The 25,941-nt window shown below is 39.8% G+C and overlaps 1 protein-coding gene across 3 annotated transcripts in view; it reads right to left on the minus strand.

Moving 5' to 3' along the window:
* LOC142330329 (uncharacterized) overlaps window positions 1–25,941 on the minus strand; it is a 291,326-nt gene that overhangs the window by 67,830 nt on the left and 197,555 nt on the right. The window lies entirely within an intron of this gene.

Here is a 25,941-nt window from a genome sequence, read left to right on the forward strand (position 1 = left end):
ATGTCGTTTGACGATTTTAAATCTTTATGCGATCGCGTTTGGAACGAGAGCCAACACGGTTTTCTAGTTATCGATAAAGAGTCTGCTAAAAATAAGGGTCGCTACAGAAACGGTATCGATAGTTTTTTAATCGTTGATTGAACGCTGAACATCACCGCAACGAACGTGAACGTGAACGACTTGGCGAATTCGTTTGAATTTAATTTTTTTTCTTTATAGAACCGCGCTTGAGAAGGAGAAACAAACTGTTGAAATTGATAAATTGAAAAGCATTTAAACTTATAACGCCGCTTACGTTATGAGTTTGGCTGAAGAAGTAGTATCGTTTGCCAAGCACTTCAAACCGAAAATCGAACCCGTCAAAGAAATTAGAGAAAAACTAGATAAACCGAAACCAACGCCACCACCGTTGTCGCGCTGACTTACGCGAAAATTGATATCGCTAAACTAGGTTTTGTACCTAAATTTAAATAGATTATAGAATCATTAACCCTGAAAATGTCGTTAAAGACTGCATTGCTTATTATATAAATGCGGTGATGTTAGATTGCTGTTTATTGAAAAATGAAGTTATTCCATCGGCCTGATGAAAAAAGCCGCGGCTCGGATGTGAGCTTCGGCTTCTTCCTAGTTAAAATCCGATCCGCTGTAACCCAATAATGTATCGGGTTACATTTCGGAGATTTATTACCGATTGCGGTGTAAATTCCGGGATACAATTATTGCGGTCCGGGAAGAAAATTGAATAAGAGATTAAAACGCGGTGATAAAGGCACAAATAAATTGGACGAGGCTCGTAAACTGCCCGACGTAGCTTATTCGAAATATCCGATAATAAAATCAGATCTCAGACCGATAAAGCACTAACCGAAAGGGCTTGTAATCGTGTGATCGCGTCCGACAGCAGTTTAATTGAAAGAGCAGCGGCAAATAAATTGGACGAGGCTCGTAAACTGCCCGACGTAGCTTATTCGAAATATCCGATAATAAAATCAGATCTCAGACCGATAAAGCACTAACCGAAAGGGCTTGTAATCGTGTGATCGCGTCCGACAGCAGTTTAATTGAAAGAGCAGCGGCTTACGCTGTAACTAACGCGATGAAACTTAAATCTAAATTTGGCGGCAGATTGAAACTTAAGAAAGGTGGTAGATTGAAATTAGAGTAAGGCAGCGGGGTACTGCTAAGAACCGAAACGTGCTCTATAAGATTACAGATCGGTTGAATATGCGAAACGGTTGAAAATTCCATATTTTCGAGGCGTTTTTATGCGAGACGTTACCGAAAAAATGAATGCGTTGTCAATTTAGACAGTACAAAGGATTAGGTATACATTTAGTATCGCGGATGCGCTTCCCCTTACACAATTAATGTAACATACAATTAGGGTATATATCAAGCCGATAACGAAGTAATTTGCGGTCGATTACGTTTAGAGTTTGTAAGCGATCAGATGAAAGATGTTTTTATTTTTTTTGTATTTCTTAGATAGGTGGAGATATGTAGGTTCAATTATCGACTAACGATACCGGTTATGAAAGACGCGTTTAAGTAAATAAAATATGTTAACCTTATTTTCTTTTGTTTTATATATATAAAACAAAAAAATACGCGGTATTTTTTTTGTTCGTGTAAAGATGACTTGTATATACAAGTAATCTGTACGATTTTCACTCGATGGTAATAATCGATTATTAAAAAAACATTTTTTCCACCGATAGACCTTTCGAAATAGGTTTCAAACGGTTGATGCCGGCTAACAAGAAAATAAAAATAATAAATTACGTTTCGCTTTTGAAGAAGAGTGAAAAAATGAAAACAATAATAATTATGCGCTAACTAAAAAGCATTACGTAACTGTACGGACAGGCTGTAATGAAACTGAATATATACAGACTGAAATGAAAACTTTAAACAATCTACTGTAATTAAAGCAAACGGCAATACATGCTGAAATTAAAAGCACGGTGAGGATAGATTTTTCAAATAAAGATTGCAGTATCGCAGTCTGATGGGCTATGAATTGAGACTGCTAAAACCGAATGTAACTCACGTATCAGATGTAAATAAAATATGTGTAAAATGTAATATTATTTCAAGCAGTAATAAAAATGAAGATCTATACGTATTTTTTATAACTTTCCATTAAGTGTAGATCCGGGTGACGTAACTGAAGAATATCCATATTATACTGAATTTGTACCGGTAGATGATTTAGTGACAAATTTATGATTTACTGATACAGTTGAAAATGAAAATTTATTAAATCTACGCGGCGAACTAGTGCTCTTGTAATAAACTACTGTAATTGAATTTTTGTTTTGCTATAGATAAATAAAATAATGCCTCTTACGATATTCGATGCTGAATGGGACGATGAGTTTTTTGTTAAATATTTTACTAATCGACTCGAGTGTTAAAAAAATAAAATCTCTAGGATTTGAAATCGTCGATGGGAAATTAAAATCTAAAAACAATACAATATTGAAATTAAAATTAAAAAATGTTTATATAGATTCTAAAATGAATTATTTAAGCGTTAAAAAACATATAAACAGCACAAACATTATCGGTTTACAGTATGATATTATCGGTTTGGTTTAACTTTGATGCGGGTAAGAACATTAGAATCGCTATAATTCAACCGGATGTGTATAATGCTGTCGGCGATAGTTTTTGATTGTAGGTGGGAAACTCGTAGGCGAAGACAGGGGAATTAGTTAATTTTGCGGGTGCATTTTTAATCGAGGATATACAATATACTTTATAAAGGCGCAAGAAGTAGCCGGCACAAGAAATGTAGGTGTGACAACAATTATGAAAAATGCTCTTTCAATGACAAACTTTGAATTTCATCGGCTGAAAGAGCCGGTCGGGTTAACGGTAAAAAAAAATAGACACGGATGATAACGGTAGTTTTACTTTACGTATACCGTAAGACTATATAAAAATAATCGTAAACAACAACCAAGAATTAGCGTTGAAACGTAGTAATAACGACTTGAACGCGATACGAGCTACAGTTTTACATCGTAAATCTATACTTGAATTAACAGAAATCGTACGTGTTGTACCGTATTTAAAGGCGGCGTCTGAATATTAACCGGAACGGGTTAAATCGAGAGATAAAAATGAAGAGCTGCGAATGGGATTTAAAAGTTGGAACTTCATGAAAATCCAGCAGTTCCTCCACCAAATTCTGACGCGGAACGTAAAAGCATCATCGCGATTAGATAAACCGCCATACGTTATTGTAGGTTTTCAAACCGATAGGAAAGATAAGGCTACTAAAAACGCGTCAGAATTTGATTCTTGTAACGGGAAAAATATTAAAGTAATGAGAAATTCAACTCGATATCCGTATGAAGATTTACGTATTTAGATTATAAAAATAACTATCCGTTATATGCGATTGTTGTGTTTGATTAGTCCGTTATATCCGTTGATCGATAGATTGTCGACAAGATGAATCTATAAAAATAGGAGTTGTCGATTTGAAAACTAAAATCGAGACCGAAGAGAATTTCAATCCCTCAACGATCGCGTACTGTTTATCGATATACAACAATATAGTTGCTTACTCACCGTTAACCGGTAATGTAATAAAACAACCCGTTGCTGGATAGATCGCAGGTCGAGGTCGAATATAGCGTTGTTATTATCTTATTTAATTCGTATAAAAAGATGGAAGTACTACATCGAGGTCGCTGTTAGATAACATAATTTTTATTTCATTAAGTGCAATGATCGACATCATCAGCAGTCTATATAATAAAATCCATTAAATAACAAACTACGAGCGGATGCAGAATGTAAGGGTATATTTCCGACGATGAGTATGCATTTAATGACAAAATTTATTAGTAAAACAGTCAATTTAATGAAAAAATATATTGTGAAAGAGGGATTCAGGCGGATAGAAAAACAAATATTAAAGTGTACACGTTAAATAATAAACTACGACTGCTTGAGTATAAATAATGAAAAATATGAATAAATAATGAAAAAATAACGCGTTAAATAGCATTGAAAAAATACATTAAATAACAATTCGCAATAACTAAATTAAAAAAAGGAAATACATTAAATAACGAAAAAAATACATTAAATAGCAAACCGATAACAAATCGCACGAAATACATTAAATAACGAAGAAAACATACTATTCCATACTATTCAAATAATGTCTTATATCACTTTTTTAACTTTCCTATCGTAAACAAAATTTTAACGATATCAAACCGCAACGTAACTAACTAAACGGCGAACAAATGTAAGTCGCTAAATGTAATGTAAATCGTAACGATAATAAAAAAAGAAAAGTACACTCAATTTTGTAGCGAAACTGCAATACATAAAGTGAAATATATCATAAATACACTCTGTAGCGAAACAATAATTTTAGCGACACCGTTCAAGGATTAAGGACGGTTATCGTTTTAAAGGCCGCTCGGTTACATTTTTGTAACTCAAAAAATCTGACAACCGGTAGTTGAATGTCGATCGCTTGACCCCGGATTAGCACAGACTACTGTAACAGCCCCGCAACGAAGCGACAGTTTCGCCTAAAAATTTCGGGTCTGTTTCTGTGATGAACAGAACGGTATATTAGGATCGGCACGTTACACGGTTTATTTCTGGATACGGTGCTTTTAGAAATAGTCTGGCCGTATTTGGTTCGATTAATTCAGTTTAGGGCCATCGGTGATGGACGCCGTGCCTTATATGCCCGCCTCGGATACGAAACCGAACGTACCAAAGCGGCTAGAAAGCTTGCGAGAATCGATTCCGGTTTTGATCGGCTAGTTAATCGGAAAACCGGAAGGGAACGGAACGTAGTTGCCGGCTTCCGTAGACCGTTAGCCCTGCAGAGAACGGCTGAGAAGGTCAGAATGGCCGAACCCCTCGGCCATTCTATTTCACGTATAAATAAAATAGCAACCCGGACGGCTAGGAGCTCGTCTTACTTCGCCGAGATAGGCGTTTTGGCATCGAGCCCCGGTTACCTGAGATATTCGCTGTTAGCATGAGATAGATGTGTGCAGAACTCTGTGCCGGAGCTGTGGTGCGGGAGGATGTAAGCGATGACTAACTTCCAAAGACGGACCGGAGCAGAAAGAAATAGAAGGCTTATTCGATTCGGGAATCTCTTTCTCGATTCTAAGTAAATCAAGAGGACTTTGAATAAATTCAAAGTCGTCGTCGTTGCGATCGACACTTGTTCTGTCGGTATGAAAATAGCGTAATTTTGGCGTTTAAAGATTCATTCGAGTAACGATCTGAGCGTATATTCTAAACGAAGTTAGATGTAGGAAGAGTTTTCGTGTGAAACGTTGGGTGTTAGGGAAGAGCGCGGGGATCGCGCTTCCGCGAATAGGTTAAGTTGATAGACAAAGGTTGCGGTAAGCGATCACGGTCGAAAAAGTTCATACGAAGGCGATAGTAGGTTGTGTACATATACTGATGGAAATGTCTTCCGAGCCGTTTGCATCGGTGGCATTCTGACAGAGGCCAAACGGATAACTGCAGCATCGTGTAATCCAAGTTTAGACGACCTCCGGTGAAGCCCATCACAACTACGAACGGAGGGTGTATTATCCATCACAAGGCGGATGTATTCTCCTACGGGGGTTGGGATTTCAGGAATGTAAACATGCATCGTAAGTCTTAGTTTTAGAGCGGCTTCCCTGACTTAGTAAATCATAAATATAACATTTTTAATCGTGTTTACAGCTACCGATATATTAATTACTACACAAATTTATTAAATATTTCATATTTTGATATATTTATTACTTAAGGCTGCGATAAATAGTCTTTCCAACAATATTTATCGGTTTTATAAATCATTTGGCATCGTGCCCCAACCGACTGAATAAGTATTGTATATACGGTATATATACGTAAAATAGGTTCACTGTTATCTTGTTTAGAAGAAGATAAAGGTGAAGTTGTCACTCTTGTAGGAATGAATGTCGTATGCTCGCTTAAGACGGTATGTTTTTATTCTTTAGCGTGCAATTTTCAGGAGCGATGACAATCTCGCGTCAAGTTACCTACAATCGGTCGGGTCCGTCAAAACGTTCGTATAAATGAGAGGTTGGGCACCCACGGGTTGCCGATGGAAAACCGGTACGGGTTTCGCCCCGGAAAAGGCACCGAGGTCGCCGTACTTCGTGTGATAAGCGAGGTGTCGGCCGGTGAGAGGCGGAATATGTCTTGGGGATTCCTAGACGTTTCCGGAGCGTTTAGCAATCTGCGGTGGCCCTCTGCCGTTTTCCAATTACAGAGGCGAGTATGCGCTGAAAATGAACCGCAGGTGTTGAAAAGTTATTTCGGTCATCGGTATATGTTGCTCCGCTCTCGCGGAGCAACATATACCGATGACTAGGGAAGACGCTGTCTAAGGAATGTCCCAAGCCGATGTGTAAGGTCCTCTCTTGCGGGCGGTGGAGTTCGACTCTATTCTGCATCCTAAGCTTTCCCAGCGGGCGTCTTGTTGCGGCCTATGCGGACGACCGGCTACTGCCGATCGAATGCGCTCGCGAAGGGTGGTCGAGCTTAGGGCCACTCGTGTATGCAGGGTGATTGAGCTAAGGGTGCATCCACAGGACATGATTTTCAGCCCGGAGAAGACCACGATGATGCTCCTCAAAGGGCGTTTGGCGTCGGCGAGTTCGAGTATCGATGTCAGGCCGTCGAATTAAGTACACTCGGGTTCAGAAGTACTATCTTGATGAAAAATTTCAGCTCAAGAGGCGCCTTCAATACGTCGCAGAAAAGGCTTGTACTGTCTTTTTTGGGATCCGACGTGCGGTCGATTTGAATCGGGGTTTGTAGTTATAGATATTATTGAAGGCCCGACGAATATTTCTGTCGACTGTAACGGGTAGTTACCGGACGGTTTCACGGGAGGCGTTCTTGGTGATCGCGAGACTGAAACCGGTTGATATTCTAGCTCTGAGAGGCAGGAGCGGTATCGCTAGGAAGTTTGAGTCGACTTGTGAAAAGATTTGGGAAATCGAGCAACACGGTTATGAAATACGGCAGGCTAGACGAAATGAGACTATCGACGGGCGATATACGCACGATCTCTTCTCAGACATTAGAAGCTTGCGGGGCGCCTCACGGGTTACCCTAACGAGTATGTAACTCGGTTTCTTACCGGTCACGGGGCCTTCAGGGGTAGACTGACCGGGTTCGGCCTGCTGGATTCAGGTTTGTGCCCGCAGTGTGAGGTTTAGGACGATGACTTCCACGTGTTATATGAGCGTGCCAAATACGAACCGGGTCGCACCGCAGTAATTTGTCGACTGGCTACCGTCAAAGCAACGCTTGAAATCAGTCAAAACCAGCAGGACCAGGCTGAATGGTCAGCGGTTGCAAAATTTCTGCACGATTTGGCTATGGAACGGATTGCAGAGGGAATCGAGGGTGCTGCTTCATCTTGTTCCTGCGTAAATTGTTTTCTTTCGATTTCTTGTTAGTATCGGTTTTTCTATTTTCTTGTTTTTGTTTCATGTTTTCCGCGTTTATATCGCATGTGTATTCACTTTACCCTTCAGGTAAGTAAGCGATTCAGTTCCTTCGACGACTGTAGTTTTCAGTCTTGCTTGAAACTAGAGACGTTTAGAGATGCGTTTTGTTACTTTTATTAATAGTTACACCGATAGGAATGTTGCTTGTGGCATTTGCATCGGTGGCATCCAGGGCCGAGATGAGTGAGAGATGTCATATGCCGAGGTCTAAAAGATGACCTTCGGTAAGCGGGTGGTTGGAGGGTCTCTTTTCCTTGGGGATCAGGGTTCATCAAAACGTTGTAATGTATATCGTAAAATTCCTTAAAGCTATAGAATCTGTTATCATAATTTGCTTTATTTTTTATTAAAAGGTACAGATACCCGAACGAACTATAAAAATGTAAATCGTATCGATTTACAAGTAATTTAGAGTACAATTCAAAACCGGATAATTAGATTTATTATCGCCGGATATAAAAATATAACATCGTTAAACATTCCACGCGGTAAATCGCTTTAATCTCGTCAAGGATTTTATATACTATCGTAAAATGAAAGCGTTCTAAACACCGTAAAGCGACGGTTACCGTTACGTTACGTGTAGGATCTGCCGTCGGTGTATGAAATAACACTAAGATTCTGTCCGTTGTAACACATCGGCGATCACGCACAGACGAATTCTGTTTTTCGTACCAAACAGTAAATTGTATGCGACAAAATAATAAAAATATAGTTTAAAAACACAAATACAAAATATTGTTGTTCTCCCAAACAGTGTTTTTTTAAAAATCAATCTTATTATGTCCTATGCGTGAACAAAACCGACTTCAAGAATAACCATCGAGCTTACCGAGAAAATTACGAGGTGATTTCCCACCGATCAATTATAATATAACCGATTAGCCGATACTGTTGAGGAGGGAGGTAAAACAGAACTTATAAAGGAAGTAAAGCGTTATAATTAAAACGTGGGGTGTGTATTTTTTTCCTGCGAAACAAGACATCACCCTTTATCCCTCGATTTCAAGGCGGCTGTAATTATCTGAGTAAAAGTTACAAAAGTTTGCTTAGTAAACTTAAAACGTTACCGAAATTTATCGATTACTGTAACGGTGGAACCGCATAGGAATCGATGCACGGTCGGTATAAGGGAAAACGATTCGGTTGAAAAACAAAATAATAGGCTGTGAGATTTGTCGGGTAAAAATTAGGAAGGATGAAGATCAGTTCGACAGAATACAGACCCCGATAGTCGATTCAAAGATAACAAAAATCATTACCCTAACGTAAGATTAACGGAAAAGGATCTCTTAAGAGATCTCAGGATTCTTCTTATATACCGACAAAAGGCGACTCCCGATGCACCTATCTACCTTATTATCATCGAATGGAAGATTGAGACTTCATCTTGCAAGAAGATTTATAAACAAAAAAAATGCATGTTTTTTAAATAACAAAACATAAACGATTTCGAATAATTAATAACGCTTACATTTTTGTAAAAGGTTTAAGGGAGGGAAAAACTGTTTTATTAGCGAGAATATTATTAGTACGGAATATAAAACCACATTTAAAATAAATTTCCTATTTTTTTTTCTATTAGTTTATAGTAGTACCGCTGCTATCCGTGTAAATACCGAAGGATTATTTTATTTTGGAAAGATAGATTACAACAGATGCGATATAAAAACTGTAAACGAATAATCGATCGGATCGCCGAGTTACAGTAAGTCGGCATATACATCGTAATCGAAGGTACCGACCGACGTCATCGGCACTGTTTGCAGTACATTTAAAGCGCAAAAAAACTTTACATGAAATCCGGCAGGTGCTGTATTCGGTGTCTAAATTATTCTCATATGCGCGTTACAGTCTAGAAACACAATCGGATGCAGAGTAAATTGCGACCGAACCGGTAAAATAAAATTACACCTTCCCGCTATATTATTATAAAATATTTTACCGGTAGTTTATTACACGAGGACTAAATATCGAATATAACGCTGAAATCCAAAGAGGTTGACGGCATTTAACGTTAAACAAAGATAAATAATTGGCTTATTAAATAAGAACACGCAGTAGGATTCACAATTTAAAAACTCAGAATTATTTTAAGTAGATGTTCGATTTGATCTGCATTTAGAAAGTAATATTACAGCGGTACAAGTGCGTGTTAGATATATAAATATACGTTAATACTTATATAGATATAATACTTTTATATAGATATAAAATTTAGAATTTTTTTTAATAAAGATGAGAGTTGTAAACATAAAAAATAAATTTATTATCTATATATATATATATATATATATGCATTATATAACGTAGAGTTTCTCGTATAGAATTCGAATAATATAAGAACCCGATTTTAATCGATCTCAGTATTGCATATGGTTCAGAAGATTCATTTCAGCTGAAGTGTGTGTGTGTGTGTGTGTTTTAAACAGTGGTTTTTTATTGTTCAGATTAAGCGCTGTTTCATTTTCCTGGATACATGAACGGTCAAAACAATAGAGCTCTGAGAATTCTCATGACAGTCTTCATGAAACTGCTCGGCGAGTGATTTTGCGATCAAGAGTGTTTTTCTCAGAAACATTAATTGCAAAACGTTATTCAGAAGTTGTAACAAATGTTTTAGCCTAGCCTGAAACCGAAGACCTGTTTGATTTTTCGAAGACTATGTCCTCCGTGGTCCTCCGATTTCTCACCGTCAAATTTTTATTTAGAGGTCATCTAGAAGGCGGTTTTCACGAACAACCGGTACTTTGGATGAACTGAAAGTAAATATCGAAGTCAGCACCTGTAAAATCGGTACAGCAACTCTAAGAAAACTAACTCTAACGAGATGAGTTTGCATCGACGATCTAAGTGCACGTTTAAATCTTTAATGCGAGATGATCTTCAATCGGATATTATACAGTAGAAGCGTATGAAGAAGAGAAAACGGTTAAACAGTTAAGTTTTAAAAGACGCTCAATATAACAGAAACATCCAAAACCAGACCGACACGAAGCAGGAGAACTTTCATCCGCAAAACGAATAAAAAAGAATCAGGATTATAATTTTTGAAGACATTTGTTTAGAGTGAACGCTTATTATTGAAATATACGGCCTCATTCGTCGGCCTTCGTCGCGCAACAGAAAGAAGGAGACCGATTTTGAAAATTATACGGATTATTGATTCTGTTCCAATAGAAGAGGTACTAAAACGGTAAGATAATACTCTTCGACTGAATATTCAAGGTCATCGGATTGTGTAGTAATCTAAGGTAAATTTAGTATTATAACTTATCTGATGTCAAAAAAGGCGATTGACGTTTGTAACCGATTAAGTAGAGGAGGTGTGAAGAAGGTTAGTTTCTATCGTTCGACAAGTTCTAATCCGCTACACTGCCGAGCGGTAACGCTGCAACAGTAGATCGTCAGTACGCCTTCGATAAAGGGTTCAGGCTTTATACGGTAAATGTAAAGCCTGTAAATCGAGAAATCGGATGTCAAAGTTATAACGAATAAAATAAACGAGTCGAGAACGGCATGAAAACGACCGCTTCGCACTAGCTTCGATAACACTGTTAACTTTAAAATTATAATTAATAACTAAAATAAACCGACCGAGAAAGTTTAGGCCGCGTTAAAGTAAATACAGCATTTTCAGCGCGTTATAACGAGACGAATTATAGGAAGGTGTAAGAACAGACGGTAGCGGTTCTAGTGCAGACTTACTGGGCAACAGGCATGAGAGGGGTGCTACCCTATCGTCTATACCTTTATACCAAAGGATATTCAAGAAAGTTACTAAACCGAGACGTGCCGCTTACTCCATTCGCTCCGTAACATTAAATTTCTGTTTAAAACCGATAATTTGATGAATCTTCATAAAGCAAATAAATGGCTTTAGTGTACGACTTAAACACACATTACAGTTTAGTTATGGAGCGTTAAAATTTCAAATACACAGAATATAAAGTACATTATAACCTATTTTAAAAAGATTTTCTTTTGAAAAAGCAACAAAAGAATGTTAAACTGATAAATTTAAAACGCGATTTGTAATCTGAGAGATACGGCCGTTTCTGCGAATTTTTTGTCCAAGAACTCTGTATAACACGCATTTAATGCAAGTTTCACCCTTGAATATAACTATCCGATATTCTTTTCTGTACTTTGATAGTAATTGGCGAGTGTTGGACGCGTCCGGTAGCGATCACCGATTGCTGGTGTACGATTATATTGGTAGGGATAGCTCAGGAAATTTTACGCAAGGGAATTTAGAACTCGAAATATTTTTGATGAGGAAGGCAAATTGGAAAATGTTTCGGAGCGATCTGCGGCAGAAATTGGCAGTCTGGAAGGCGGATTGATTTTGCTGTGCAAAGTGGACGGAAGAATTAACGGAAGGAAAAGCGGAGAACTAATGTACGTAACCGTTTAAATCGAAATATTTATAAGGCGACAGTGAGGCTAGCAAAGAAATTATCGTGGAAGAGATTCGTTACAAAGCAGGGAAATGCAGATGCATGGGGAATCGTTTACCGTGTGTTGATGGAGAAACGGAGGAGTACAGTATTGTTATCGGCCTTGCGTGATTGGAGCAAATTGATAGCGGGTCAAACGCAAATAGTCTGGAAGTTGTTAGAAGACTTGTTGCCGGATGATGATACAGAACTAGAAACAGGATATCATATTAGAGTCAGGAAGGAAGTAGAAGGTGTGATGTTGATCGGCCACTCGTTGGAGATAACACAGGAAGAGATAGAGGCGTGCTTAGGTTCTATTAAGAGGGGCAGGGCCCCTGGGTTATGACGGGCTCACTGTTGAGTTATTGACCCGCTCCTTTGGTTTGTGTGGAGAAGAAATTACATCGCTGTTTAATCGAGCTTTGTTTGAAAAATCAATTCCTGTCTGTTGGAAGCCAGGCCGAATGGTTGTTTTACATAAAGGCCAAGATAAAGATCCGCTGAAGTTTCATCATGCACACCAGCAACATTGCTTTCCGTGATGGCGAAATTATTTGAAAAAGTACTACACGGTAGGATGAATCAGAGGTTGATCGGCTCAGAACTTTTACAAATGAATCAATTTGGTTTCAGAAAGGGTCGGAGTGTAGAGGATGCTGTGTATTACGTTCAACAACTGGTAGCAGAAAGTGACCGGCCTAATGTGTCGGCGATTTTCTTGGATATAGCAGGGGCATTTGACAATTTATGATGGCCGTCTGTCAAGTATCAATTGTTTCGTCGTGGGTTGACGGCTGAGGAGTTTGGAGTCATTGATAGTTATTTTGAGAGCCGAATAGTGGAAGTGAGACGAGAAGTTTGTCAAAGAAAGGTATTAACAAAGGAAAGTCCACAGGGTAGTGTATTAAGTCCATTTTTATGAACTGTAGAATTTGATACGCTCTTGAGAATGAGGTTGCCTCCCGGGTGTCGCATAATTGCGTACGCGGGTGATGCATTGTTGTTAGTTAGAACCTGCTTCTGAGTCGACTTAGAGTCACATTCTAACATTGCATGTCGACAGCTAGGTGTACGGGCGTTACAGCCCAAGTTAAAATTTGATTTAGTTAGACTACACTGATGATGTTAAAAGGTAGTTTTTATCAACATAGACGAGCAGTGGTGTATTTAAACATACACGGCTGAGGAATGTTGCAACCCAAATGTATCTGGGAGTGGTATCTGGAGAGGGTTTGATTTTGTTTGGTGACCATTTAAGCCGCGTCAGCAATAAGGCCTTTGTGGCCTTCCAAAAGATTCAACGAGCAGTAAGAGCCGGTTTGGGCGTTAATTATGATAGGCTTATGGTGATATATAAGGGTTTGGCCGAATCGATCATGTTATATGCTCTAGCAGTATAGGAATGTAGAATGAGATACAAATGTTATCGAACGATACTAAATATAGTACAGAGATTACTATCGATCACAGTGACCCGAGCGTATAGGACAATTTCCAGGGAAGCGTTGTTGGTAATAGCAGGTATGAATTCATTGGATATAGCGGTTAAAGAACGAGTGGCAAAATATCACTTACGGAAAACAGGTGTTTATAGTACAACTCTGTGACGGAGATTGAGTTACTGAATTTTTCCCAATGTGTATGATCGCAGTAGATCGGTGAGGTTGAAGCCAGATCATGAAATAACCCAAATTTTATCAGGCCACTGCAGACTTTAAGGCTAAATTATTCAGTTCTGGACTAGTTGAAGATAACGGGTGTCCAGAATGCTTAGTGCCGGAAACAGTTGAGCATGTAATATACGATTGCGTAGTTTACGCACTAGAACGTAATTCGCTCCGGCGGGACCCTGGACGTCTGGGAATGCACTTGAATGTTAAGGAATTATTGGACAATGATGAGACTTATCTCCTCTTAGTTAACATTGTCATATCTTCGACGGAGAGTGTAGATATTCATGCACAGCCAGGCCGGCTAGAGACGTGGGGCCCGGGGCCCCTACGGGTCATGCTCCATAATACGCCGGGTTGGACTCCTTTCAGGGTAGGGCGGTCTATAGTTGAAGTTCTATTTCTCAAGTATGTAAGCGAAGAATACAGTCTGTGGTTTGTGGTGATAGGGTTTAAAACGTAGTAAGCCACACGGGATCGCGACCGGTTTGACAGTCACGTATCACCCCGAGAACAGTCCCAGAAGAGGCCGGAGGCCCAGGCAAAAGATGTCTGAGGGAGGGACATCTGAGCCAGGTGTGTGCCTTTGGCACGTTTATGACCAAGGGCATTATGAGGACCGCAGGTAAGAGCCTTGGCCATGGAACTGCAAGGAAATGAACTTTGATAAAATCCGCAGATATGTTTCACGAATTTTCCTTATTTCAGTTACAACTTTTCAATCTATATCCTAGTTTTCTTATGCCAAGTATTTAGGTCCCGATTTTTGTTTTCAATATCTTTTTTTTATTTTGAAAATTGAGTCGTTTAAGTGTAGGAAGTTGATCCTATTTTACATGAAATTTGCTTACCATATTCCAATTTACACATTTAGTTTCTTTCCTGGACGTTCTTTGGGAGTAAATATCCTAGCAGTTTTATTACTTCTAGATTGATTTCTTAATAATGCATTTTACTACAGGAAACCTCTGTCACTTCAACAGGCTTCCTTTCTTTCGCTATTTTACGGAAAAATTAATTTCATAAAATAACTTCATGCGCCTGACTTTGCAAAGATTTATTATGACCAATTATTTTCTTATTTAATAAAAATATACGAGTAAGTAACATTGGTTTTCTTAGCATTTCTCCGCCACCACCCCGTTCGGTCGCCCTAAAGAATACGACCGAATGTCTGTGCCACAAACGGCTACTGAGCCTCGAAAACCTTTAGCGACCGGTGTCCTAACTAGCCCCTAGAGCTAACGTAAAAGCGAGAGCGAAAAAGCGTAGTGCGATACACACTCGCTTGTGTGTCCCACCGCCCACTTGTCATATATCACTAAATTGGTAGGCGCACCCCGTCAACTACTAAAATATATATGACTATCAATAAATAAATTATCTGGTCAAAACAGCAATTCGCTGCTACGCCTAGGCCGCTGAATGCCAGCAAGTACCTGTCCACCATTAAAGCGCGTGGAATCTTACACTGGCTGGAAGCAAGCCATATCTATCGGTTAACTTCCAACAGTGTGGTAGGAGACTTTTCCCTTAGGTAAACCACGGATGTCGGTTGAACAAAGCAACCGCATCAAGGAATCCTACACGGTCCAACAATGCGGCTCTCGCTGGTGTGAGTGGCCAATTATCCCCTTGACCTCAAAATTTCAGGGTGGCCTGAGTTATGGCCCTCCCAAGAGCTGGGCAGTCGAACATCACGTGTTAGATCGACTGGACCAACTTGCAGACGCACAGCTCATCAGCTGCCAGGCGGAATCGATGCAGATAATGGTTTAAATTTACATGGTTTGAGAGCACTCGAGCACCCGTTGACATCAAAAACGAAAAAGAGGCATACGATCCCCCCAACACATCCTGTACAAATCTATACAAAAAACTTCCATTAGTTGTGGTGTCCCATTCTTGCTGCCATGCATCCATCGCGACGCTGTAAAGCCTCCTCCACAGGTGGGATACGGGCAACTGTTCGAAATTTAGAACCGGTGCATTGAGATCACCGTTCCGCTCCGGTACAGGCCCGGCTCGAAACCCCTCAAAAATACCTCGGCCTCTCAACCTCTTCGCAATTTCCATATGGCCGTCCGAACTTTCACCATTAAATCGATGGGAGAGCCTTTCCCAATACAGTGGTAGCCTCGTAGGAGATTGTTTTAAAAACAGCAGTGCATACAATTAAGGCTCTGCGCTGGGCACTCCTTAAAGTTTGAATAACTTCTCAATTTCTTTCCAACCTATGCGCCCAAAAGGACGCCGTGTAAGAGATCACATATTCGAAGACATCGGTTCACCATCTACAAATGACGGTCCGACAGTAATCCTTTCGAGCAATCCTCCTAAGTTTGTGCATCACAGAGACGGCGTGTGCCGCTACTTGCTTAATGTGGTCGCCAAACAGCAACTTCACATCAAGCAAAACACCTACGTACTTATGAACTTCAACTCAGCTGATTGCAAAGCCTTTAAGTTTAATATGAGGGTACGACTCAAGGAAGGAAATGCTGTCTCTATATAAAAATTGCCAAACATATTTATAGTAGGCGCTTTTCATCTCGGTAAGAATATTTAAGATGCGATTTCGGTGCCATCCCCTTTCGTGAAGCCATTTAGAAAAAAATATTCATATCAATGTTATCCCAGAGACGATTCACCACCATCTTTCAAGCAACTTTCCTATTACAGGCAAGAGGCTGATGGGTAGATAACTGCCGAACTCACTAAGATCAATTCCTGGTTTTAAGAGCACCCTCACCAAAGCCACTTTCCAACAAGTCGGGAAGCAGCCCCAGCTTAGGCATCCCGAGAACAGCCTGCCAAGCGGCTCTCTTATGACAGGCAGCAGATGGTAGAATATATCCGAGTCAAGTTGTTTAATCCCCGGTGCCTTTCTCAGTGCCATTCGAGAAACCAGTCGGTCTATATCAACGGGATCCACAGCCCGTACACCAGGGAAGGCCAAAGCGCCGGCCCTAACGCCGAATTCTGCTTCATCCTCCGGAGTATCTGAAAAAAGAGTATCCAGGAACACCTGGTAAGTCGCCACAGATGTTAAATTGTGGTCACGACCACTAAATCCACATAAAACACTAAACAGCACGTGCAATGGCTTTGGCCGGTAACATGATTTTGTGAGCAGCCAGTGGTTGCGCTGTAACTCGCGCATGGAGTCTTGCCGTAACTTGAATCTGGCTGCCTTTATGGCATTATCATACTCATTCTGGGCGCGCCGATAGATCCGCATACCCTCAGCGCGCACATCATCAACGATAATCACCGTTAGGGGACAACACCCAACGAATCTAAGCCAACCACATCGGCCTTTTCTCACGAGAATGAATAACGTACTCCTCACAGAATCCGACCACCTTATCCCCGACCGCGTACGGCTACTGGACCAAAAAAATCTCGACGTTATACTCCTCAAGGAGCCTCATGGCTTCAATGGTGGCCGCCCGGGAATGATGCAGGTTTAACTGCTCCAAGCGCCAGCGTTCGATATGGTGAAGTCCGTCCTCAAAGGTTTTCCCCAATTCAGGCATCGCCATGAGCTGTATTCTTTACAGCTCTCGCCCGAGCGATCTCATGCGCCCTACCGGCCTACCCACGACCCGGTGTCCAGCACTGCTGTCTTTCACCAAGGTACAGGTGGCGCACTTGGCAGGGCAAAACTGCCCTGTGCCGGAAGAGCATAGTGACTACACATCTCTGACTGCGCTCTGCAGCGGAAAGAGGTATGACCAAAGACCTGACACTTGAAGCATCGGGCGACTTCTATATGGTCGACAACCCTACATGATGAGGTCCACCCAAAACATAGACGTCCACCAACCACCAAGATCTTAGCCGGATATTAGCCGAGGTCTCTAAACCCAAGTGACTCTGTAGGGGTTTCTTCTTCTCCAGCTGCCGAATCACCTTGGTTACCCTAACTTGGAAGTTTTCGACGGCCATATCTAAGATAGGATTTTGACCGTGCACGGCCCTGAGGATTTCGGGTTTCTCTACCCTTATCGCCCTTGGCGTATCATACACCAATATCTGCGGACTACGCTCGGCCATAAACTGAGCCTTTTGCCCGTTCTTCTGCAGAACGTCGGCCTCCAGCAGCTGCTTCGCCTGCCGCTCGGTAACAACTTCCAAGATTACACCATTATCCCTTGTTTTCGTGAGCTGTTTCGGTCTCTGTAGAACTCCCTGAGTGAAGTTAGTTTCAAAAGACACCTGTGGAAATCACGAGTCACAATTTTATGACCGGAAACCACAAACGTTCTATAGCGGCGGAATTAGGATGTTGCCGGAAAAATGGCAGAATGTCATAGAAAAGAAAAGCATATGCGGTCTTGTAATATTATTTTCCAGTCACAATTAACGCATTCTCAATTTTTTATGCAAAGGCTCAATTCGTTTTCGACAACCTAATATATTATAATTATTTTTTTTCTCTTTTCGATATTAAAAAAAATATTATATTTCGGTAATATTTTAAACGCGTAGAAATACGGCAACTTAAAGATTAAATTAACGAAATTTACTACACGCTATTTTTCTTTTAAATTCAATTTATTTAACATTAATAAAAGAAGTTTTCTACGACATAATAGTGTGAAAGGAACACACCGCATCGTTCCGATACGGTTTTATAACAAGGACGTTGTATCAGAAATAACAATATCGAATAATTTTGAAACACGCTAAATAAACTTATTATTGTTTCTTTATTTGTAAATAAAGTTACACGCGAATACTTATTACCGTATTCAATAATTCTGTCGAAAACGTTTACGTATAAAAATCTGATCGTACAGCGAAATACAAAACTATCAGAAATTTGATAAAGTGGAAAATATAATAAACCGTAATGTTTTCTGTTTCGACCGAGTATTAAATAAATACGCCCACCACAATTCAATTCAAACAATTCACCGGTGTTGCTGTCAGTAACCGACTCGAATATTTAAAAGGTAACGAGAGAACAAAACTAACAGAGACTGACAGTCGTTCCCGCAATAATATACCTATTGTTTGTGTATTCTACTCCACGCGCGGGCGCGGGTGTGTGTATGTATATATGTTTCCGACGTAGACATTACGCTAAAATCGCACCGTTTCTCGCTAATTGAATTTTATCGGGATATATTTTTAGAGAATAAATATACAAAATATGCATTTTTAGCGATTCGGTATACGTACATGCAACGAGTTCTCGTTACATTTTCAAGTCTTTATTTTTACAAAATGATGCAGAATTGATTTATAAATGAAATATTTCTGTTTTTACGTTGAGATCGGCTTATCTATCTTGTTAGACACAAGAAAGATAAGCCGGACTTTTGTTTAGAGAGAATTAAAAAAACTCAGGAGAAAAAGTTCGATTCCTAATTTTCCCACGATTATAATCCTGAGGTAAACCAAATTACCAATTGTGTAAAGACAATTCAGTTAAAACTAACGATGACAGGAAATAGATATGTGTGTGTATATATATATATATATATATATATATATATATATATATATATATATATATATATACACACACACACACACACACACACACACATTAGCGTTCCCCTTTCGCGGCTTCACCCACAACATTTCACCGTCGAGCGCTGAGGAGGCGGAAGTAGTAACTGTTGCTGCTGCAGCTGGTGATGAGTGAGAGCAACAGTTTGGTCAGTACAGGAATGACATTTTTTAGAACCCACATCTAAGAATGTGGGTTCTAAACAGTCGGCCTCCATTTTAAAAATATTAGTTGTAACTAACTGGTTCTCTGTACTTCATATAGGTAAAAATAAATTTTATCCGGTTCATAGCGTTACCCGACAAACACCACAAGGAGGTGACCGTACTTCGTTTCTCATTGTTTTTTTTTTTGTATTATATTTTATAGTTTTTTAGTCAAGTGGAGAAAGGTGTAGGCAGTCATGATGTATATACAGTAACAGTGGCTGTGTTGAGCCGCCGAATCTTACACCTTCGCACCCCTTAGAAAATGGAAATTTAAAAAAAAAATGGAATTTTTTTTTAGGTATTTATTTGAAGAGTATTTGCAAGCCCCGATTTAGTGAATATCTCATTTAGAACAATCAAAAATGAGAAAAATTTGCTAGCATTGTTTAAATATTTTACCTTTCTTAACCCCTTAAATATTAGATTTCGAAAAATCTACAAACTGGTTTTTAAATATTTAAATGAAAATTACACATATCAAAATTCTAGTTGATGGTTGTTACAAGTTGCTTAGATTTGTTACAGAGAAATTAAAAAAATAGCCGGATTTAAAAAAAAAAAATCAAAATTTATTTGAAGTTTTTAAACTCGGCATTTCAAAAAATAATCTAGAAATTAGTTTTTAGATATTCATATGACGATTACTCACACCAAATATCAACTTTATATCTTCATTCGTTACTGAAATATTAAAAAAAGTGTAAATTATCTTAACCTATTAAACTCGGAATTTCAAAAAATCCTTTCTTATTGTGCACCGACACGATAAGAAGATGTATACAAATTCTCATCGATTTTGATGAATCAGTCAGTCAAAGTCGCTTTATACTACAGATTATGTATATCACATTATTATGTATACAGTACGTTTTCAGATTACATACTAGTATAGCGAAAATAATGGTGATGCAGTTTCTGGGACCTTTTTTTAATTTTTAGGTCAAAAAACAAACAAATAAATTTGCCCCTTAATTTATCTTCCCGGAATTTCAGTACGACTTCATTTCAACGGAAGAGCAGAAATTGGGGTGAAATCTTTTTCAGCCGTAACTGTCTGTCGAAGCGTTTTCGGACGCTTTATTTATACAAATATTTTTCATTACTTTAATGAGAGAAATACACGTTTATGAAGATTAGCCGAATCCTCCCGGGATACCTATATATATATATATATATATATATGTAGAGGGTATATATTGTTGCCGAATGGCTTCGATGGCACTTTGCACTTACTAACATTTTGGTAGCCCTGAGAAGGGCTGTTTTCGAATGGCTTAAACGGCTCGTAATTCATAATTTTGTGGTGGTCCTAAAATGGGCCGTTTTTTGCGTTAGCTCTGAGAAGAGCTTTTAGGGTCCGGAAGCTGGTCTCCGATGAAGTCGGGGAGTTGCGACTTGTCCACTGAAGTCAGACCCGGCTTTCCCTCAGCGGCAGCCGGGTCCCCACTACAGAGTGGCAGTGGTAGCCCCCAGAGCCCCGCAGTGTCGGGTCGGCGTCTGTCGTCCTTCGCCGGCGCGGCCGAGGCGGTTCTCCCCGAGCGATCCACGCTGGGCCGGCTGCTGCTGCTGAGTCAGCCGGCCAGGGCGATCGAAGCCCGGCGAGCTGGAACGGAAAGGTAGCGTTCGTCCGCGTCCAGCGGCTCCCTCGGCGGGCCGGCCAGGACTGTTGCTCCGGCGGGGATGTTGGCATCCGCCGGGAGGTCCCACGTTTGAAAGAATTCTATTTTATTTTGTTAGGTAACGACAAACGGGATAACGGTATATAGTACACCGATGTACGGAAAGGTTGCTGGCTCGGTATATCGGTATCAAAAAGATGGAAATTCTAAGATTTCCTGAAAGCCTTTCCGGAAAGGGATTAGTAGGAACCGACAAGAGATAAACGTGTAGCGCTCGGCAAACTCTTCTTTTTGCTTTTACGTATACTTTGCTTTTTATTTTATATATTCCATCTTATTAACGTTGTACGCATTTTTAACATTTTAACAAATTCGAACGCAGACGTTTTGATATCTAACCGAAGATCTTTTTTCACCGAAAAAAGGTTACGGATATAAACTATAATAATCCTACAATCGGAAATCGCATTTCCTATTTTAATTATCCTTATACCTTCGTTTACTATAGAGTGTTCGAGTCGTTTGTCAGAATAAAACAAGCCAGAAATAATACAATACAAAACAAACAAAACGAAAATTGAAAAATGCAGTACGGGAACTACGAAAGAAGATGGCTGCGACGTCAGAGACATACGTTTTCTGAAGTGTATGAGCCAGTTACAGGAATCCGATACCGACCTGTACGGTATAGCTAGTCCAAACCGAATTACACAGATATGTTTACGCGACGGTTGCCTAGCTAGCGCAGAGATATAATATGCTACTCGTGGAAGTCGGTATACATACCGTATAATAGATTTTACGGTAAAAATTTAACTAATTTTCTTTATACTAATTTACGGTATAAATTTCTTTTTTGGTATTTTTATACTAACGTTTATTCCGATCGCTAAAAAAATTCACATCGCAAATTTTTAGTCTTACATTTATATAAAAAAATAAATTCATAACCGAGTAAATCGATAAGCAAATATTTAGCTAACTTAATTTTACCGCTCTTATACAGAGTGTCCCATATAAAACGCAACCCATCAATCACTCATCCATGAAATTTCAAAAGTCAAGCTTACTCCCCTACTCGTTACGGAAATGGACTCGTCCATCATCTGAACATCGCGACGACGCAGTACAACACTACCGATAGTAGCAACAATGCAATCATAACGTTCAGTGTATTGCTAGAGACAAGATTGTGTTTTCGCTTGATGAACGTGTTGTCATTGTCGAGTCGTACCTTCAGTACGAAATCAGCGGTTGCAGTGCAAGATTTGTTTCGCCATAAGTACCCAGATAAAGCTCCTAACAAAACATCAGTATTAAGATTAGTTGCAAAATTTGGAGAGACTGGTTCTGTTAATAACAAGGAACAGTATAGATCTGCGTCAGTGTTGAATACAGATACAGTCACTGAAATCAAAGACCGATTACTCGCCTCGCCAAATAAATCACAGACGTTTGTCTGCTGAAATTAATTTGTCTAAATCGACTGTTCATCGGGCGACCAAAAGATTACAATTAAGACCTTATCGCATTCAAACGGTTCATCGAATTCTTGAGCCCGACAAAGAAAAACGGCTACAATATTGTCAACGGTTCCGTCGATTTCTGCGTGAGGGAATTAACGTTACGGATTCGTTATTTTTCACAGATGAAGCACGGTTTCATTTGGATGGCTACGTAAACAGCCAAAACAGTAGAATTTGGATCGCTGAAAATCCACACGTTTATCACGAAAAACAATTGCACCCGCAGAAGTCGGGCGTGTGGTACGCGATAACGCGGAAGAAAATAATAGGTCCTATTTTTTTCGAGTACACCATTAACGCAGAACGATATCAGGATATTTTATTTCAGTTCATCGCACTCTTGGAAGAGGAAGACACTAGCTAGCTAGCTACAACATGACGGTGCGACATCGCACTACGCAGGTTCAACTTCTGAATTCGTCGAGGAATTCTTTGGTAATCGTGTTATCGGTCGAGGCTTGTGGCCACCAAGATCTCCAGATTTGACTGCGGCGGATTTTTTTCTACGGGGTTACCTCAAAGAAAAAGTCTACAGCAACAAACCACGAACACCTGAACGATTCAAAGTCAATATTGAACAAGCTGTATTAAATATCCAGCCACAAACTTTGAAAAAAGTTGCAAGAAACGCTGTAAAAAGAGTTGAAGCTTGTATTCAAGAAGATGGCGGCCACTTCCAACATTTACTCTAAATGTAAGGTAATGGATGGTAATAATAAAAATTACATTTACATTTACACATGCCTTTTTATTATTTTAATACCTACCAATATAAGGTTGGGTTGCGTTTTATATGGGACACCCTGTATTAACTCAGGCTTGGCCTACGTATGCGAGATTCACGGTACGGAACCTTTCAGTCGAATTTTGAAGCGCTTCACCTTATCCGTTCGCTCTGAAATTTTGCATACAGGTTTGCTTCTGACGACGACACATTTTAGCAAAGTTTTCAAGTTTCTAAGATTCCCGTAAGTCGCTAAGTGAAAAAAATTCCCCTTGAACTTATGCGACCTCGTTTGCACGCATATTTTCTTAGCAAAAGAAATTTTAAGCGAGATGTAGATCAGGGTACGCAGTTGCTACTAGAAATTCTGTACAGCAGCGACCGAAGTTTTGGGAAAATTTAGTACTTTTTAACCGAATCCGAATTTTCGAACGAAAAAAGTTATCTTGAAAACGGTCGGTCCTAGCGCTCTGAAAATTATTTTCGACCCCCTCTACGACACCTCATCCACTCCCAGCGGTGCCCGTCGGATGATATTTTCAAGTGCCTCCGAGGCGCCGTTCGGAAATTGGGAAGGGGGCGATGCAGTGCCACCGTAATATCTCGGCAACCGCAGGTCCGATTTTCACGATTCAAACGGCGTACGGATGAGCAGGTTGAGTCGGATATTCTCGAGCGGGTCGAGTCTTGGTTATCTGGAAATTAAATAGTTTAGCGCTACCTTTTTATGGCACTCACCCGTCGTAAAACGTACCGATCCGATCTTTCGCTAAATACACTAAAAATACAGATTTTTAGTCTTTTCTAGGGTGCAAACACGCGATTCCTTTGAGAGAAGTGAAATTTTTTTCTGAAGCTATTTGACCAGTAATTCGTTAAACTGTTCTTTTTGAGACTCCTGTGGCAGACGCAACAAGTTCTACAACTTTTTTGGGGGTCACAAACAAACTTTCCAACTGAAGCTTCTCCTGCCGTGTAATTAAAAACGTTATGCGTAATTTCTTTCCCTTGGCGGTGAATGCCTTTTCTACGTAAATTAGACATAATATGCAAAATAATAAAATCAATTCGCTATCATAAGAATAGAGCCGACAAACATTTTACTAATTTAACGCGAATATATTACTGTTAAAATTTCGCTTAAGACTTCAACTATTTTCAAGAATTGAACCTCAAAGAACACTATAATCAGACGATATACCTGTTTGGATACACACAATTAACTCGAGAAGTTTTAACTGCAAATATAGTAAATCGGAACGGAATCGTTTACAAAAACAAGTTAGTGTCTGAATTAATCAGGAACGGTTTGTATAAATAGAGATTTAATGTTTCATTTGAATGTTTAGAATGACACATCGTTCTGTTATTAATTACACAAACCTGATTAAAGAAATTTTCATTAGGAATGACTCGTAATCTAAGCTAGCGTACGGTTGTTCGCCACTCTTAGAACAAAGGGCGAAGAGCGTATCATAAACAGTACAGCGTGTTTGTCATGGAGATTTTATAAATAAATACATTTAGGCCTAAACAATATTCAGTAACAGCCGATTGGTCTGCAGTAACTAGTATTAAGGCATGAATTTGTTCATCGATTGGAATAAACAATAGTCGTACCGTATACATACTGTCTTTAATCGAGTAATGTTACAAACCCGTCATCGTTAGGAGCTGTTCGTCAGATCTGTGCCGATTCGGCTTGGACAAACTATACAACTGTATCGCGTCTATCGTTACTCGTAACCTAATTTGTTTGAGAAACGATCGGTTTACTAGGGGAAGATACAAGTAAGTAGTAAGAAGCAGCAACAGTAGAATACTAGTCTATGTACATGCGACTTCATCCATCGCATTAAAGCCCTACATTAAAAACACCAACGGAAAAGTAAATATTATCAACCGGTCGTTGAATAAATAAATATATAATTTAATTGCAGAATACCATTTTTCAGCAACACCATTCGCTTCCCTTATCTTGCATTGTTGTTAGCAGCGGATCATCAGACGAGTGCAATAAATTTTATAATTTGATCGTACGCGACAAAATAATACGGGTGCTCATTATATCATCGGTTTTGAAATGAAGTTTTGTATAGGAAGATCGGTTTGCTTGGCATTTCTCCCGCCATCACACCATTCGGTCGCCCTAAAGCATAAGACCGAATGTCTCTGTCACAAACGGCTATTGAGCCTCGAAACAGTTTAGCGACCGGTGTCCTAAATAGCACCTAGAGATTACCTAACACTGCGAGCGGACTAAGCGCGGTGCCATACATCAACCGCTCACTTGTCATATATTTACTAAAACGGGTAGGCGCACCCCGTCAACTACTACAAATATATATGACATCCGTAAATTTGTCAAGACAGCAATTCGCTGCCACACCTAGGTCGCTGAATGCCAGCAAGTACCTGTCCACCATATTAAAGCGCTTGGAGCCCTAATCGGCTGGTGGTTAGCCAAGGTTAGCTTCCCACAGCAGTGCGTTAGGAGTCTTTCCCTTAACTAAACTGCTGAAGTCGGTTTAACAAAGCAACCGCATCAGGGAACTTCCACACTGTCCGACAATTTCTCACAAACTCGCCGTTTGTGAGCGGGCCAATTTTCCCCTTAACCTCTAAGTTCCAGGGTGGCCCGGTCTCAGCTGCCGCGCTTCCATCGCGACGCTCTGCAGCCTCTTCCGCA

This window comes from Lycorma delicatula, chromosome 9, assembly GCF_047948215.1.
Source record: "Lycorma delicatula isolate Av1 chromosome 9, ASM4794821v1, whole genome shotgun sequence".
NCBI classification, from domain to species: domain Eukaryota; kingdom Metazoa; phylum Arthropoda; class Insecta; order Hemiptera; family Fulgoridae; genus Lycorma; species Lycorma delicatula.